The sequence below is a fragment of the Ostrea edulis genome, chromosome 6 (genome assembly GCF_947568905.1).
Source record: "Ostrea edulis chromosome 6, xbOstEdul1.1, whole genome shotgun sequence".
Classification (NCBI taxonomy): Eukaryota; Metazoa; Mollusca; class Bivalvia; order Ostreida; family Ostreidae; genus Ostrea; species Ostrea edulis.
Window position 1 is genome coordinate 77693325 of NC_079169.1, and position 15182 is coordinate 77708506.

The following is a 15182-nucleotide window of genomic DNA, read 5'->3' on the forward strand; positions in this document are numbered from 1 at the left end:
GATTTTATTGGGCTTGAAATATTTCTCCTACTTAGTCGTGTGTACTATTTTCTATCATTTTTTAAAGGTGAAATTAATAAAATGACCCAAATTAAGTTCTCCCAAAAAAATAATTCAAGAAATCAAAAGATTTTGTAATTTATTTCTCCGGGAGTGGAAGAAATTATTGCTTCTTTTATCGTTTAGTACATTTTCCGAAACAAGATACCGCGATTTACCTAAAATTTGAAAATTTTATGGGGGGGGGGGGGGGAGGGGGGCGGCTGCGCCCCCCCCCCCCCCCCTTTTCTAAATTTGCCACTGCCCACCCCCGTTTCCGCAGCTAGGATAAAGTGACCGTGAGTCGGACGGTTAACGCTATTTGGTACCGCTTGCAGGGCGGCGACCACGAGTTACCTGCCCCTATACAATGAGTTAATTGCCCCTGTATTTCAGTTAAGTTGTACTTAAAATAGGCTAACTCTTGCGCAAAAAAAGATAGAAAATATCAAATATGGGAAAGCGGGACGATAGACCAAACATATCTACGAAGAGACCGTTGGTGCCAGAAATATCTCTGTCTTTAGTAGTGTCCGCGAGGTATATTAATTTATAAAACATGAGATATTAGTACCATATTGCCCGGGAATCAAAAGATTTTTGCAAGATCGGTAAGTATATTCAATATAGGCTAAACAAGCACAAGGCCAGGGCACGTGGTAAGTCATTCCGCAGCGCAGGAATGACCAAAACTAGCCTACTACGGTACCATTTACAGAAATTACCAAAAAAATGACAAAAATTACCGAGAGAGGAGCTAAAATGACCTCAGTAATACATGACATCTACTATCATATTCACATTAAAAATTTTGGTCCCTCCTTTGACGACTTCAATAATTTTTAATTTCGGTCATATCTTTGGTATTTTCTGTGAACGTTTGTAATTTCGGACATTATATGTAACAATCCTACTATTCATTCCACAATGAAGGCCAGTGGGCCTAGATTTTTAATTTGATACACGTATAAACTTAACACTGCGCAAGTTACGTCACGGAATGCAGTATAGGGGAGGAGAAAATATTTGGCTGGACCAGGAGTCGAACCTAGGATCCCTGCATTACTAGTCAGGTGCTCTAACCACTGAGCTATCCAGGTCGATATCCACGGTCCGTGTAGCCCTAACTACTAAATTCCTCCCTTTAATTTGTTTTTGCCGTCGAAGACACACAACCCAGATTCATTTCACCCCTGGCAGGACGAGTAGTCACGGCACCAACTGGTAAAATCTTGCACAGAGGTCCCTAGGTTCAATTCCCGATCCAGCCACAAATTTTCTCTGTGTATGTCTATCTGAGACTGAGTTGGAAAATTACGGTATCTTCATAGTGACAAACTAATGAAAATATTGATCAAATTCGACTGGTCAAGGACTGTTAATATAAATAAATTTGAAACATTGGTCATTGTAATGATTGGTTTCATGTTATGCTAAGCTTGTGTTTCAAGACAAGGCTGTCTTTGTTGGTGATGATACTGATGTATATATTTAGAAACAAGTAATGCTTTGATTTTGATTACAGGTGTGGTCTTTTAAAAAAATTAATGCATGGCAAGGTTGATAGTGAGACTAATAAATTCTTTCAGCAGAATTCAGCTAGACACACAAAAAAAAAGACAATCACTACAGCCTTCCAAGAAGATGGACTGCCTCACAATAGTTTCCTTGAGGACTGTCTTGAAATATCCAGAGTTTAAGGTATGCATTTTGTACACCATGAAAATCAGCTTATAGTTTAGCTGTTATCTAATTAGAGGGAATTTTCAATAGGGACTGGGTCTTTTCATTTGCTGGACCCTTATGTAACAATGACACTGTTCTTCCACCCCTGTTAGATCCACTATAACTTTAAGGAAAATAATTGGATCATCCTGTCCCACCAATATGCACATCTACAAATGAGAATGAAGCATTGCACAAAGTTTCAAGACTATCCGATAAGCCATATAGGAGAAGTGTTCACAAGATTTTGTGACAGACAGAAAGACAGATGAAGTACAAAAACTATGTCTCCCCCTGGAAGAGGGGAGACATAATTAGAATTTTTTTTAGACAGAAAGGAATGAGATCTCTGATACAGATTTTGCTATGAATATATATCATGTTTTGCTGAGTGAAAACATTTTTTTCTTCTCTTTTATTTATACGTATCTAAGCACAAAGTAATTAATACTTTTCATACTTTCCCAATTTGAACATTTTATGTGTCAATTTTCCCAATTCTACGGACTCTGGACCCAGTTTGAAAATGGTAGGAAAACCCCTGCGAAGACTCAAATATGAAATCATTTTCAATTAGAGGTTAAAACATTTAGTGATGAATTAATTACTGGAATTTATGAGGACTACTGAGACATGTTAAAATGGTGTCACATTTGTCTTCAGATTCAAGAAACGGACTCTATCTGGAAAAGGAAAACAATATCAAAGCTCCTCTGTGAGAAGTTGGCCAAGGAAAGCATTCAGAAGAAAGTGGAGATTCATTGTTTTTACCAGATCCAGCAGATCACAGAAAGCATCTAGTAGGGGAGGTAAATGAAGCATCTTTTACTCCCTATATACAGGGCTTGAAGCTAACTTTTTATGTCACCAGTATTCCTTGTGACAAGACCTTTCCGTGGGTACCAACATTTTTGACCCCGTGACCTTGACCTTGGAGTTTGACCTACTTTTTGAAAACTTTAACCTTGCTAATAACTTTTGAACATTAAGTGATAGAGCTTTGATATTTTACATGAGTGTTCCATGTGACAAGACCTTTCCAGGGATACCAACATTTTTGACCATGTGACCTTGACCTTGGAGTATGACCTACTTTTTGAAAACTTTAACCTTGCTAATAACTTTTGAACAGTAAGTGATAGAGCTTTGATATTTCACATGAGTGTTCCTTGTGACAAGACCTTTCCGTTGGTATTAAACCTTTTGACCTTGACATTTAACTTACTTTTATTTTTTTTTACATTGGTCATAACTTCTAAATGGTAAATATTAGAGCTTTCGTATTATACATGATGATTTCTTTTGACAAGATCTTTCTACTGGTACCAAGATATTTGCCCGTGTGACCTTGACCATCTTTGGAATTGGCCATTATCTGGGGCATTTGTGTTTCACAAACACATCTTGTTTTCAAAAAAGCCTGAAAACTGTCAAATGTCATACAGATTATTGCTCAGGAAAAGATGTGCGCATTTGTCGAGCAAAATAAAAATGATATATATTGTGTATTAATTTAAGATGAAAAACATACTTGAATATGAATTTGCTCGATGCATGCACTGTATGTTTTCTGATAAGAAAACCACCTGAATTTGTGGATATTTTCATTGAAAATGGCATTTTTGCAATTTTATGCCAACTTCTAGCTCACGTCATATGACACAAATCATTTTGCTGATCAAACTGAGCAGATTTTGGGTTTGCTAATCCATACCTTATTTGAATGCCAGGGTTTGAGCTCCAAGTGAAATCATCAATATTTTGGTCCAAATGACTTTAGAAACTGTACCTACTTCTTTCATAAGTATATTTTCCAAAATGATGCTTTAGAAAATTAACTCATCTGACTGACGAAAACAAATGTCAGTCAGTCAGCCAGACTTTTAACCAGTCACGGAGTGAAGGGCATACATTAATTTCGAGCCCTGTATATATTGCCAGACAAGTAGTCCAATCAGATTATAAACTTTAACTGAAAAATTTACAAGCCCATTCATAAATTAGAGACCGGTGGCAGTGCAGTGTTTCTCACCAATGCTACAATCCCTAAAATTATGCTATGTCAGTAATTCCCAAATGTCACTGGCATCAAACTTTCAATATACATAAATGAAAATTGTAAAACTTAAATTCTGTTGGCAAAGTTCAGCAAGAGAGGCATACATTTTGTTTCAAATCCCCTTATATAATTACATGTATTCATTTAGAATGTTTTCTTAGTTTCCAGGATCAAGCCAGCCATTAGATGAGACTATTATATCAAAAATACATTTACTTGTACACGAGGGCACACAAAGCGTTGATGAAACAAAAAGACATTTCCGTCTGTTTGTAAAGGATACTATTTCACCAGGGAACACCATCTCAGAATTTAACAGATGCTTTTACCCCGCCAATAAGGATGTAAGAAATCACATTTACAGGGCACCGAGATTTTGCCAGTAAGTTCTAAAAAAAATTTTTCTCAGGCTCAAATGTGCTTTTCTGATCAAAATTTGTTAGTTGTCTGTCGTCGGCATAAACTTTTCACATTTTCATCTTCTTCTCCAGAACCACTGAGCCAATTTCAACCAAAACTTGGCACAAAGGGGAGATAATCACAAAATTAGGGTGGGGTCATTTAAAAATCTTCTCAAGCACCACTGGGCCAGAGGACCTGAAATTATCATTAAAGATTCCTGACCTAGTGCAGATTCAAGTTTGTAGCTCACCTGAGCTGAAAGCTCAAGTGAGCTTTTCTGATCATTTTTTGTCCGTCGTCTGTCTGTCTGTTTGTCCGTCCGTCTGTCTGTCCGTCCGTCTGTCTGTTAAACTTTTCACATTTTCGACTTCTTCTCCAGAACCACCGGGCCAATTTCAACCAAACATGGCCAAAAGCATCCTTGGGTGAAGGGCTTTCAAGTTTGTTCAAATGAAGGGCCATGTCCCTTTCAAAGGGGAGATAATCATAAAAATGCAAAAATAGGGTGGGGTCATTTAAAAATCTTCTTCTCAAGATCCACTGGGCCAGAAGAGCTGAAATTTACCTGAAAGCTTCCTGACGTAGTGCAGATTCAAGTTTGTTCAAATCATGGCCCCTGGGGGGTAGGATGGGGCCACAAGTGGGGGGGGGGGTCAAAGTTTTACATACAAATATAGGAGAAAGCTTTAAAAATCTTCTTCTCAAGAACCATTGGGCCAAAGAAATTGACATTTACATGAAAGCTTTCTGACATAGTGTAGATTCAAGTATGCAAAGGGTAGTTTGGGCCATAATAGGGACTAAGGTTTTACATGCAAATATATATGAAAAGTCTTCAGATATGGGCCAAAGTGACTCAGGTGAGCGATGTGGCCCATGGGCCTCTTGTTACAAATCATGACCCCTGGGGGTAGGATGGGGTCACAATAGAGACCAAAGTTTTACATGCGAATATATAGGGAAAATCTTTAGAACTGGACCAGGGTGACTCAGGTGAGCGATGTGGCCCATGGGCCTCTTTGTTAACCTATATCTTTTATTTGTGTGAAGATATTCAAACATTAAGAACAGACATATATATATATAAATCTTTTTTTCTTTCATTTTTTCATCCAGGGTAGTTTAGAACTGTGTGCATTGGTTTTGGAAGAATTTGGGCTGTTTAGGCTAAAATCCATTATGTAAGTTCATCTTTGTGGTGCACAAATTCCATATGGTCATTTCAAATAGTCAACATTGCTTCTATTTTCAATCTGAAATTCTACATGTATTTTGTTTGAGAGATGAAAACAATTCTCGAAACATTATCACCGTTATCTTTAATTTTCCATCATACTTGTGTCAAAGAGTTGAACTTTCTTTACCAGTAATTTTATATTGACTTCGCATTGTGTGATATATAAAGTTTTTATGATTTTATTTTCTGTCTAAGATATTCAATATTTAAAGGAAAAAGATAATGGTAGGAGATGGTAGGATAAATTCTAATTATTCAGAGAAACTTGATAAATACTGAGTTTGAGCTTATATACTCGATAACACAATAGAAGAATGCAATTTACTAGTTAAACTTTGATAGGATGCTAAATTTAGGATGAGCCAATAAGATTATGTCTTGTTTTTCATGTTACAGGATTGGACAGAATATGAACACACACATCCAATACTTCAAAGATATTATGTTTGTGGAGGCAGAGATTTTGATTGCATCCACTGTTTAGAATACATCCTTAAGGGAAGCAGACTGCCGCCTTTACCCAATGATATAATGATTAATCATAACTATATCTGTTTTGTACCAAATAGAAAGAGCATTGATTCAGGTCATTTTCAAATCCACTGGCATACATTGTACTATACATGCAACCTTTTCAAACTTTACATTTAAGATTTTATAAAGGAAATATCTTAATGTTTCACATGTTTACCTTTCACTGTGCTATGTAATTCATTATACCTGCCATTATGCCAGTCTTCCTGAACATAATTTGTTTTCTGCAATTTCATTGGCCAAGAGGCTTAATCCTGGGTTATCAGATTGAGCATTTATATTTAGTATCCCATTGATTTTGTCAGCCCTATATAAGGAGCTGACTCAGATTTACTCACTCTGCTAGGTTAAAGAACTCTAAGGTTTGTACTTTTCACATGAATTTCGTGTTCGCCTCTTATCTTTTACATAGAGTAGGAAATGAACATAACATTGAGTTAGGGAACTATTTAGATTTTACATTATAATATGTAAATACCTTAGCAGAGTCAATTTACTTGGTTCAGGGTAGTATCAGATATTACTTTTTCAGAGTTTAAGTGTTTAGGCTATCTCAATGTTTCTATAGTTAGCCTTGTCCTATGTTACTTTTAGATGTATGGAAGCCTTTTAGTGTTATAACACTATATTTATGCCCCCATTCAAAGAAGAGGGACATATTGGTTTGCACCTGTTGGTCGGTCGGTAGACCACATGTTGTCCGCTTAATATCTTAAGAACCATTCACTTGATCGTAATATATTTCATATGTGGGTTGGTTATGAAAAGAAGAGGACCCCAATTGTTTTTCAGGTCGAAATGTCAAGGGTCAATCTACTCTGGACATAGGAAGACACTGCCTGCTCAATATCTTGAGAACCCTTTGCTTGACAGACATCAAACTTGGTACACTGGTACATCTCAAGGAGTAGATTTAAGGTCATATGGTCAAAGGTCAAGGGGTAAACTGGACATAGTAATATATTGTCTCTTATGTTTTAAGAATTATTTGCTTGATTGACACCAAACCTGGTACAGCATAAGGAGTAGATGACCCCTATTGATTTTTAGGTCACTTGGTCAATCCACTCCTGACATAGGAAGATATTGTTTGCTCAATATTTCGAATTGATGATACTACTATCAATCAAATTATGCATATGTATAACCCTTTTCAATTTTGCACCATGGGGGCTTATATGTAATTGTTTTACAAACACCTCATGTTTTATAGTTTGTGAAAGCTTGTTAGGGTCATAACTTTAGATTTTCTTATTATGGTACTTGCCCGTCAGAGACTGGACATATTATGGTATGGTGTTGTCTGTCCGGACCTTGTAAGATGGGATACAGACTGAACCGTAAGCTCTAGAATCTTACAACTTGGTACATTTGATCACCATAAAAGGAAGATGCTTATTGTTTTTTAAGGTCAAGGTTGTAGGTTCACTTAATAGGAAAACCTTGTTCGAGAAAATTACAGATTCTTGAACTGAGTATTTTGAGGAAACATTACATAGAAAGTACATGATTTGTCAAATTTCTCCCAATATTCAACTGAGAACCTTATTCTGCAGAGTATTTGTATGGGTATGGAAAATGTGTATGTGGCTATGATTTTGATTTTTGTTAAAAATTTTGTTGTTGAAAATTACAGGTTTAACCGAGTCAGTTTTTGAGGAAATATACATGTATTAAATAAATGACGGTTTGACCTTTTAACTCCTCTCACAGTTTTGAAGCTAGGGTCTTTGTAAATAACTTCTTTGGTGTTTTAGAATATTTACAGATTGTTGATCATGGTCAATTTTGGGGAAATATTTTCCGCAGAGCTCTAGTTGTCTATCTACCGGCCTCCTGTCACTTTTAAGTTTAGGAGCTTTTATTCATGGAAAGAAAGTATGTGACAATCTGATGATGGCTGATACTATTTAAAGCCTTTTTATACGCCCGTCTTAAGATGGGACGTATTATGGTATGGCGTTCATGTCCGTCCGTCTGTTAGCTTTTTCGTGTCCGACCCGTAACTTAAATACTACAAGGCCTAGAATCGTCAAACTTTGTCTGTAGATACATCTTGGGTAGAAGGTGTGTCACACATTAAAACCAGGTCACTGTGACTTTTCATTAAGAAGATATCCGTCTGTCCGTCCGTCTGTTAGCTTTTTCGTGTCCGACCCGTAACTTAAATACTACAAGGCCTAGAATCATCAAACTTTGTAGATACATCTTGGGTAGAAGGTGTGTCACACATTAAAACCAGGTCACTGTGACTTTTCATTAAGAAGATATCCGTCTGTCCGTCCGTCTGTTAGCTTTTTCGTGTCCGACCCGTAACTTAAATACTACAAGGCCTAGAATCATCAAACTTTGTCTGTAGATACATCTTGGGTAGAAGGTGTGTCGCACATTAAAACCAGGTCACTGTGACTTTTCATTAGGAAGATATGGCCATATATGGCAAAAACTTGTCCGACTCATAACTTGAAAACTATTAGACCTAGAATCACCAAAATTGGTCAACTAATGCATCTTAGGTAGAAGGTGTGTCGCATCCTACTTTAAGGTCACTGTGACATTTAATTAAGGTGATATAAAAAAAATGTTTTAATGGGTACAATCTATACTGTTAACAATATGTGACGGGCATATCATGTGCCATGGCGGTGCACTTTATTCTAGAAATGGCATCAGAAAAACACCCTATGTAACCTTTTCTGCTTGTACTCATTTATTTTTATTGGAAAACTTATTACTTGTTATCAGCTACTCTAAAACAATATTGACTTGTGCTATAATAAATTTGTAAACTTTACAAGTCTTTTCATTTCAAACAAGGTGTTGAACAAGTTGTTGAACATCATCTGGGATTCACAACCAAACAGGTACAACATGGAAACAGTGTGTTCCATGATTTCTGTAGTGTAACAAGTCCAGCTGATCCCAAGTACACTGTACTATTGACAACGATTGTTTTTGATAAGCACAATAGAAGTTCTACTTTGGGAGAAGCTATAATTATTTTAGTCCTAGCATACACTGCTTCCTGTTAGAGTTAGGGTGCTGTATAACTTGGTACCTCTTTGAGATAAAATGCTTTATCATCAAATCATAAAGCATCTTCCCTCTAACAGATACCAGATTATAAAGCACCCTCCCTCTAACAGGTACCAGATTCTATAAAGTACCTTCCCTCTAACAGGTACCAACTTACAAAGCACACTTCCTCCAACATGTACCAGATTATAAAATATCCTCCATTTATAATCTGGTACCTGTTAGAGGGAGGTTGCCTTATAAGATGGTACCTGTTAGAGGGAGAGTGCTTTATAAGTTGGTACCTGTTACAGGGAGGTTGCCTTATAAGTTGGTACCTGTTAGAGGGAGAGTGCTTTATTAGTTGGTACCTGTTAGAGGGAGAGTGCTTTATTAGTTGGTACCTGTTAGAGGGAGAGTGTCTTATAAGTTGGTACCTGTTAGAGAGAGAGTGCTTTATAATCTGGTACCTGTTAGAGGGATAGTGCTTTATTAGTTGGTATCTGTTAGAGGGAGAGTGCTTTATAATCTGGTACCTGTTAGAGGGAGGTTGCCTTATAAGTTGGTACCTGTTAGAGGGAGAGTGCTTTATTAGTTGGTACCTGTTAGAGGGAGAGTGCTTTATAATCTGGTACCTGATAGAGGGAGAGTGCTTTATAAGTTGGTACCTGTTACAGGGAGGTTGCCTTATAAGTTGGTACCTGTTAGAGGGAGAGTGCTTTATTAGTTGGTACCTGTTAGAGGGAGAGTGTCTTATACGTTGGTACCTGTTAGAGGGAGAGTGCTTTATTAGTTGGTACCTGTTAGAGGGAGAGTGCTTTATTATTTGGTACCTGTTAGAGGGAGAGTGCTTTATAATCTGGTACCTGTTAGAGGGAGGTTGCCTTATAAGTTGGTACCTGTTTGAGGGAGAGTGCTTTATTAGTTGGTACCTGTTAGAGGGAGAGTGCTTTATAATCTGGTACCTGATAGAGGGAGAGTGCTTTATAAGTTGGTACCTGTTACAGGGAGGTTGCCTTATAAGTTGGTACCTGTTAGAGGGAGAGTGCTTTATTAGTTGGTACCTGTTAGAGGGAGAGTGTCTTATACGTTGGTACCTGTTAGAGGGAGAGTGCTTTATTAGTTGGTACCTGTTAGAGGGAGGTTGCTTTATAATCTGGTACCTGTTAGAGGGAGAGTGCTTTATAATCTGGTACCTGTTAGAGGGAGAGTGCTTTATAATCCGGTACCTGTTAGAGGGAGAGTGGTTTATAAGTTGGTACCTGTTACAGGGAGGTTGCCTTATAAGTTGGTACCTGTTAGAGGGATAGTGCTTTATTAGTTGGTATCTGTTAGAGGGAGAGTGCTTTATAATCTGGTACCTGTTAGAGAGAGAGTGCTTTATAATCTGGTACCTGTTAGAGGGAGAGTGCTTTATTAGTTGGTACCTGTTAGAGGGAGAGTGCTTTATAATCTGGTACCTGTTAGAGGGAGAGTGCTTTATAATCCGGTACCTGTTAGAGGGAGAGTGCTTTATAAGTTGGTACCTGTTACAGGGAGGTTGCCTTATAAGTTGGTACCTGTTAGAGGGAGAGTGCTTTATTAGTTGGTACCTGTTAGAGGGAGAGTGCTTTATTATTTGGTACCTGTTAGAGGGAGAGTGCTTTATAATCTGGTACCTGTTAGAGGGAGGTTGCCTTATAAGTTGGTACCTGTTAGAGGGAGAGTGCTTTATTAGTTGGTACCTGTTAGAGGGAGAGTGCTTTATAATCTGGTACCTGTTAGAGGGAGAGTGCTTTATAAGTTGGTACCTGTTACAAGGAGGTTGCCTTATAAGTTGGTACCTGTTAGAAGGAGAGTTCTTTATTAGTTGGTACCTGTTAGAGGGAGAGTGTCTTATAAGTTGGTACCTGTTAGAGAGAGAGTGCTTTATAATCTGGTACCTGTTAGAGGGAGAGTGCTTTATTAGTTGGTACCTGTTAGAGGGAGAGTGCTTTATAATCTGGTACCTGTTAGAGAGAGAGAGTGCTTTATAATCTGGTACCTGTTAGAGGGAGAGTGCTTTATTAGTTGGTACCTGTTAGAGGGAGAGTGCTTTATAATCTGGTACCTGTTAGAGGAAGAGTGCTTTATTAGTTGGTACCTGTTACAGGGAGGTTGCCTTATAAGTTGGTACCTGTTAGAGGGAGAGTGCTTTATTAGTTGATACCTGTTAGAGGGAGAGTGCTTTATTATTTGGTACCTGTTAGAGGGAGAGTGCTTTATAATCTGGTACCTGTTAGAGGGAGGTTGCCTTATAAGTTGGTACCTGTTAGAGGGAGAGTGCTTTATTAGTTGGTACCTGTTAGAGGGAGAGTGCTTTATAATCTGGTACCTGTTAGAGGGAGAGTGCTTTATAAGTTGGTACCTGTTACAGGGAGGTTGCCTTATAAGTTGGTACCTGTTAGAAGGAGAGTGCTTTATTAGTTGGTACCTGTTAGAGGGAGAGTGTCTTATAAGTTGGTACCTGTTAGAGAGAGAGTGCTTTATAATCTGGTACCTGTTAGAGGGAGAGTGCTTTATTAGTTGGTACCTGTTAGAGGGAGAGTGCTTTATAATCTGGTACCTGTTAGAGGGAGAGTGCTTTATAAGTTGGTACCTGTTACAGGGAGGTTGCCTTATAAGTTGGTACCTGTTAGAGGGAGAGTGCTTTATTAGTTGGTACCTGTTAGAGGGAGAGTGCTTTATTATTTGGTACCTGTTAGAGGGAGAGTGCTTTATAATCTGGTACCTGTTAGAGGGAGGTTGCCTTATAAGTTGGCACCTGTTAGAGGGAGAGTGCTTTATTAGTTGGTACCTGTTAGAGGGAGAGTGCTTTATAATCTGGTACCTGTTAGAGGGAGAGTGCTTTATAAGTTGGTACCTGTTACAGGGAGGTTGCCTTATAAGTTGGTACCTGTTAGAAGGAGAGTGCTTTATTAGTTGGTACCTGTTAGAGGGAGAGTGTCTTATAAGTTGGTACCTGTTAGAGAGAGAGTGCTTTATAATCTGGTACCTGTTAGAGGGAGAGTGCTTTATTAGTTGGTACCTGTTAGAGGGAGAGTGCTTTATAATCTGGTACCTGTTAGAGGGAGAGTGCTTTATAAGTTGGTACCTGTTACAGGGAGGTTGCCTTATAAGTTGGTACCTGTTAGAAGGAGAGTGCTTTATTAGTTGGTACCTGTTAGAGGGAGAGTGCTTTATTATTTGGTACCTGTTAGAGGGAGAGTGCTTTATAATCTGGTACCTGTTAGAGGGAGGTTGCCTTATAAGTTGGCACCTGTTAGAGGGAGAGTGCTTTATTAGTTGGTACCTGTTAGAGGGAGAGTGCTTTATAATCTGGTACCTGATAGAGGGAGAGTGCTTTATAAGTTGGTACCTGTTACAGGGAGGTTGCCTTATAAGTTGGTACCTGTTAGAAGGAGAGTGCTTTATTAGTTGGTACCTGTTAGAGGGAGAGTGTCTTATAAGTTGGTACCTGTTAGAGAGAGAGTGCTTTATAATCTGGTACCTGTTAGAGGGAGAGTGCTTTATTAGTTGGTACCTGTTAGAGGGAGAGTGCTTTATAATCTGGTACCTGTTAGAGGGAGAGTGCTTTATAAGTTGGTACCTGTTACAGGGAGGTTGCCTTATAAGTTGGTACCTGTTAGAGGGAGAGTGCTTTATTAGTTGGTACCTGTTAGAGGGAGAGTGCTTTATTATTTGGTACCTGTTAGAGGGAGAGTGCTTTATAATCTGGTACCTGTTAGAGGGAGGTTGCCTTATAAGTTGGCACCTGTTAGAGGGAGAGTGCTTTATTAGTTGGTACCTGTTAGAGGGAGAGTGCTTTATAATCTGGTACCTGATAGAGGGAGAGTGCTTTATAAGTTGGTACCTGTTACAGGGAGGTTGCCTTATAAGTTCAGGGCCGTAACTGCCGATGAGGCAGACGAGGCAACTGCCTCGTCTGATTTTTTGGCAAAAAAGAAAATAAAATTATATAAATGTTATATTATAGGATATATGTTTAAAATGAAGACAAGCACCTTTGTCTTTGACACCATATTACGATTCTTTACATAGTACAAATGAAACACAAACATGATAAATTGGGATTTAAAAAGTGTCATTTTCAGTCGTAAAGTCAATCGGCGGCCCCCAATCCCCTGCCTCCCCTGATTTAGAACCCTACTTACGGCCCTGAAGTTGGTACCTGTTAGAGGGAGAGTGCTTTATTAGTTGGTACCTGTTAGAGGGAGAGTGTCTTATACGTTGGTACCTGTTAGAGGGAGAGTGCTTTATTAGTTGGTACCTGTTAGAGGGAGGTTGCTTTATAATCTGGTACCTGTTAGAGGGAGAGTGCTTTATAATCTGGTACCTGTTAAGAGGGAGAGTGCTTTATAATCTGGTACCTGTTACAGGGAGGTTGCCTTATAAGTTGGTATCAGTTTTCAAACAACAAATATGTAAAAGTCTTGATATCCTCTATGGAAAATAACATTTCAAGTTGATTTAAAGTGTACACATTGTTAATTGTAATTAAGCGTATTTCATATCAATGTGCTGTCACAACATTCCGTGAAATTATGAATACTACGACGTTCTAATGGTGTATCAAGATTTTAAAATATTCTGCCCGAAATTTGTACATCAATGATTTAGAAATATCAGTCTAATACTTTGGGGAGGGTGTGATGCTAATACATCCATCATAACACACGGTACCTAATATGCATTAAAAAATATATATATGTTTATGCATAGAATTACCATTTTTCTCAATTCACTGCAACAGTGTATCATTCTTGTTAACAATGTAGATTATTAACATTTGTCAGGGTTTTTTGATACTTGCTTATGTAATATATGTCTCTTGATTTAGACGCGGGTTGTGTCGAAAATCTGAGTTTTAAATAATCAACAGTGTTGTGCTTCTCATTTTTAGAACCGATTGATTTGAATATGATTGAAAGTATTCATGTTTCCTACGTAATTGATAATAAATATACATGTGTTTGCCAACCACAATGGAGCTCCAACATGACCTATTTTACCTAATATTGGTCTATCAAGAAATAAGTATAAAAGAATTGACACACGATGATTATTCGTACGAATCATTGTGAATTATAAATTGGCACGAGGGATAACTCGTACCTACATAAGATGAGATAACTCGTGGTCGTCACCCTGTAAGCGGTACCAGATAGCCTCGACCGAGTCGGACACCCTTCTCTTTCCTTCTCGTATGCAGATTTATTCCGATTGTTTCTCCTCTGGTATTTGGTGTTGCCCGAAAGGGCTCGAAATTATTTACTGTTTTTTGCTCGGATCATCCCGGTATTTTACATCATAATGCATTCAGATGCGATAAACTTCCAAGATTGAAATTTGTTCGCAAGTCGGACACATTTAATATTGAGTCGGACAGTCACACTCATATCATTACGAATCATACAGGCAGGTAGCTTCAAGTTGTATATTGTATGCTACTGACAAATATTTTATGTATAGTTTTTGTGAATTCATTAAAATCGTAACACAGGAAAGTACAGTACTTGATTTTAAAAGAAATAAATCCAGTCATGAATTATTTAAAATCAGATGTAAGGAATGGAGTTGTACCAACCAGACACAGGGTCAGGGAGGGGGTACGATCTTTGACAACGTTCACTTCCTGTTATATTTATATGTGAAGTTAGTATTTATTTTCACATGCAAAGTAAGATATATTTCTATATTATATAAGGGTCTTATGTATTCTCCAAACAAATTAAAAACTGAATTTAAAAAATTCGAAAGAAACGTGAATTCTGCATTTTCAATATTAAATTTATTATATAGCCTATTTGTAATTAATATATTCAAATTTTTTTTTTTTTTTTTTTTTTACACTTTTTGCCAAGTTTGATCGATTAAAATATTACTTGGCGGGTCTTCATTTTTTTTCAGTATGCTTTTGATGGCCATGTGTAAAATCAACTACGATACCGTAATCGAAGACGGGGTTACAACTCTTTGAAGTTTAATCATTGCTTTATTTAATCAATCACAGAGAAAGATTAATTTATTGCATGAATTTTGTTAAAATCAACATCAAAGTTGTCCGACTTTAGATCGTGTCCGACTCATGATCACTCAACCTTATATGCCTGAATTTAATTTAATCTGATATGCGGTTTGAATACCCAAAGG

General features: G+C 37.7%; 1 long non-coding RNA gene across 3 annotated transcripts; it reads left to right on the top strand.

Annotated features, from left to right (window-relative positions):
• The first annotated feature begins 445 nt into the window (after window positions 1–445).
• LOC130046966 (uncharacterized) lies at window positions 446–8790 on the top strand. 3 transcript variants are annotated; one of them, XR_008796045.1, is made up of 5 exons: window positions 446–650; window positions 1629–1740; window positions 2428–2573; window positions 5342–5406; window positions 5859–8790. It is a non-coding gene; the product is annotated as an uncharacterized LOC130046966 (long non-coding RNA). The 3 variants fall into 3 exon arrangements; XR_008796046.1 differs by having other exon boundaries at window positions 567–650; window positions 1632–1740; XR_008796044.1 differs by lacking the exons at window positions 446–650; window positions 1629–1740; window positions 2428–2573 and adding an exon at window positions 4008–4205.
• The last annotated feature ends 6392 nt before the right edge of the window (window positions 8791–15182 follow it).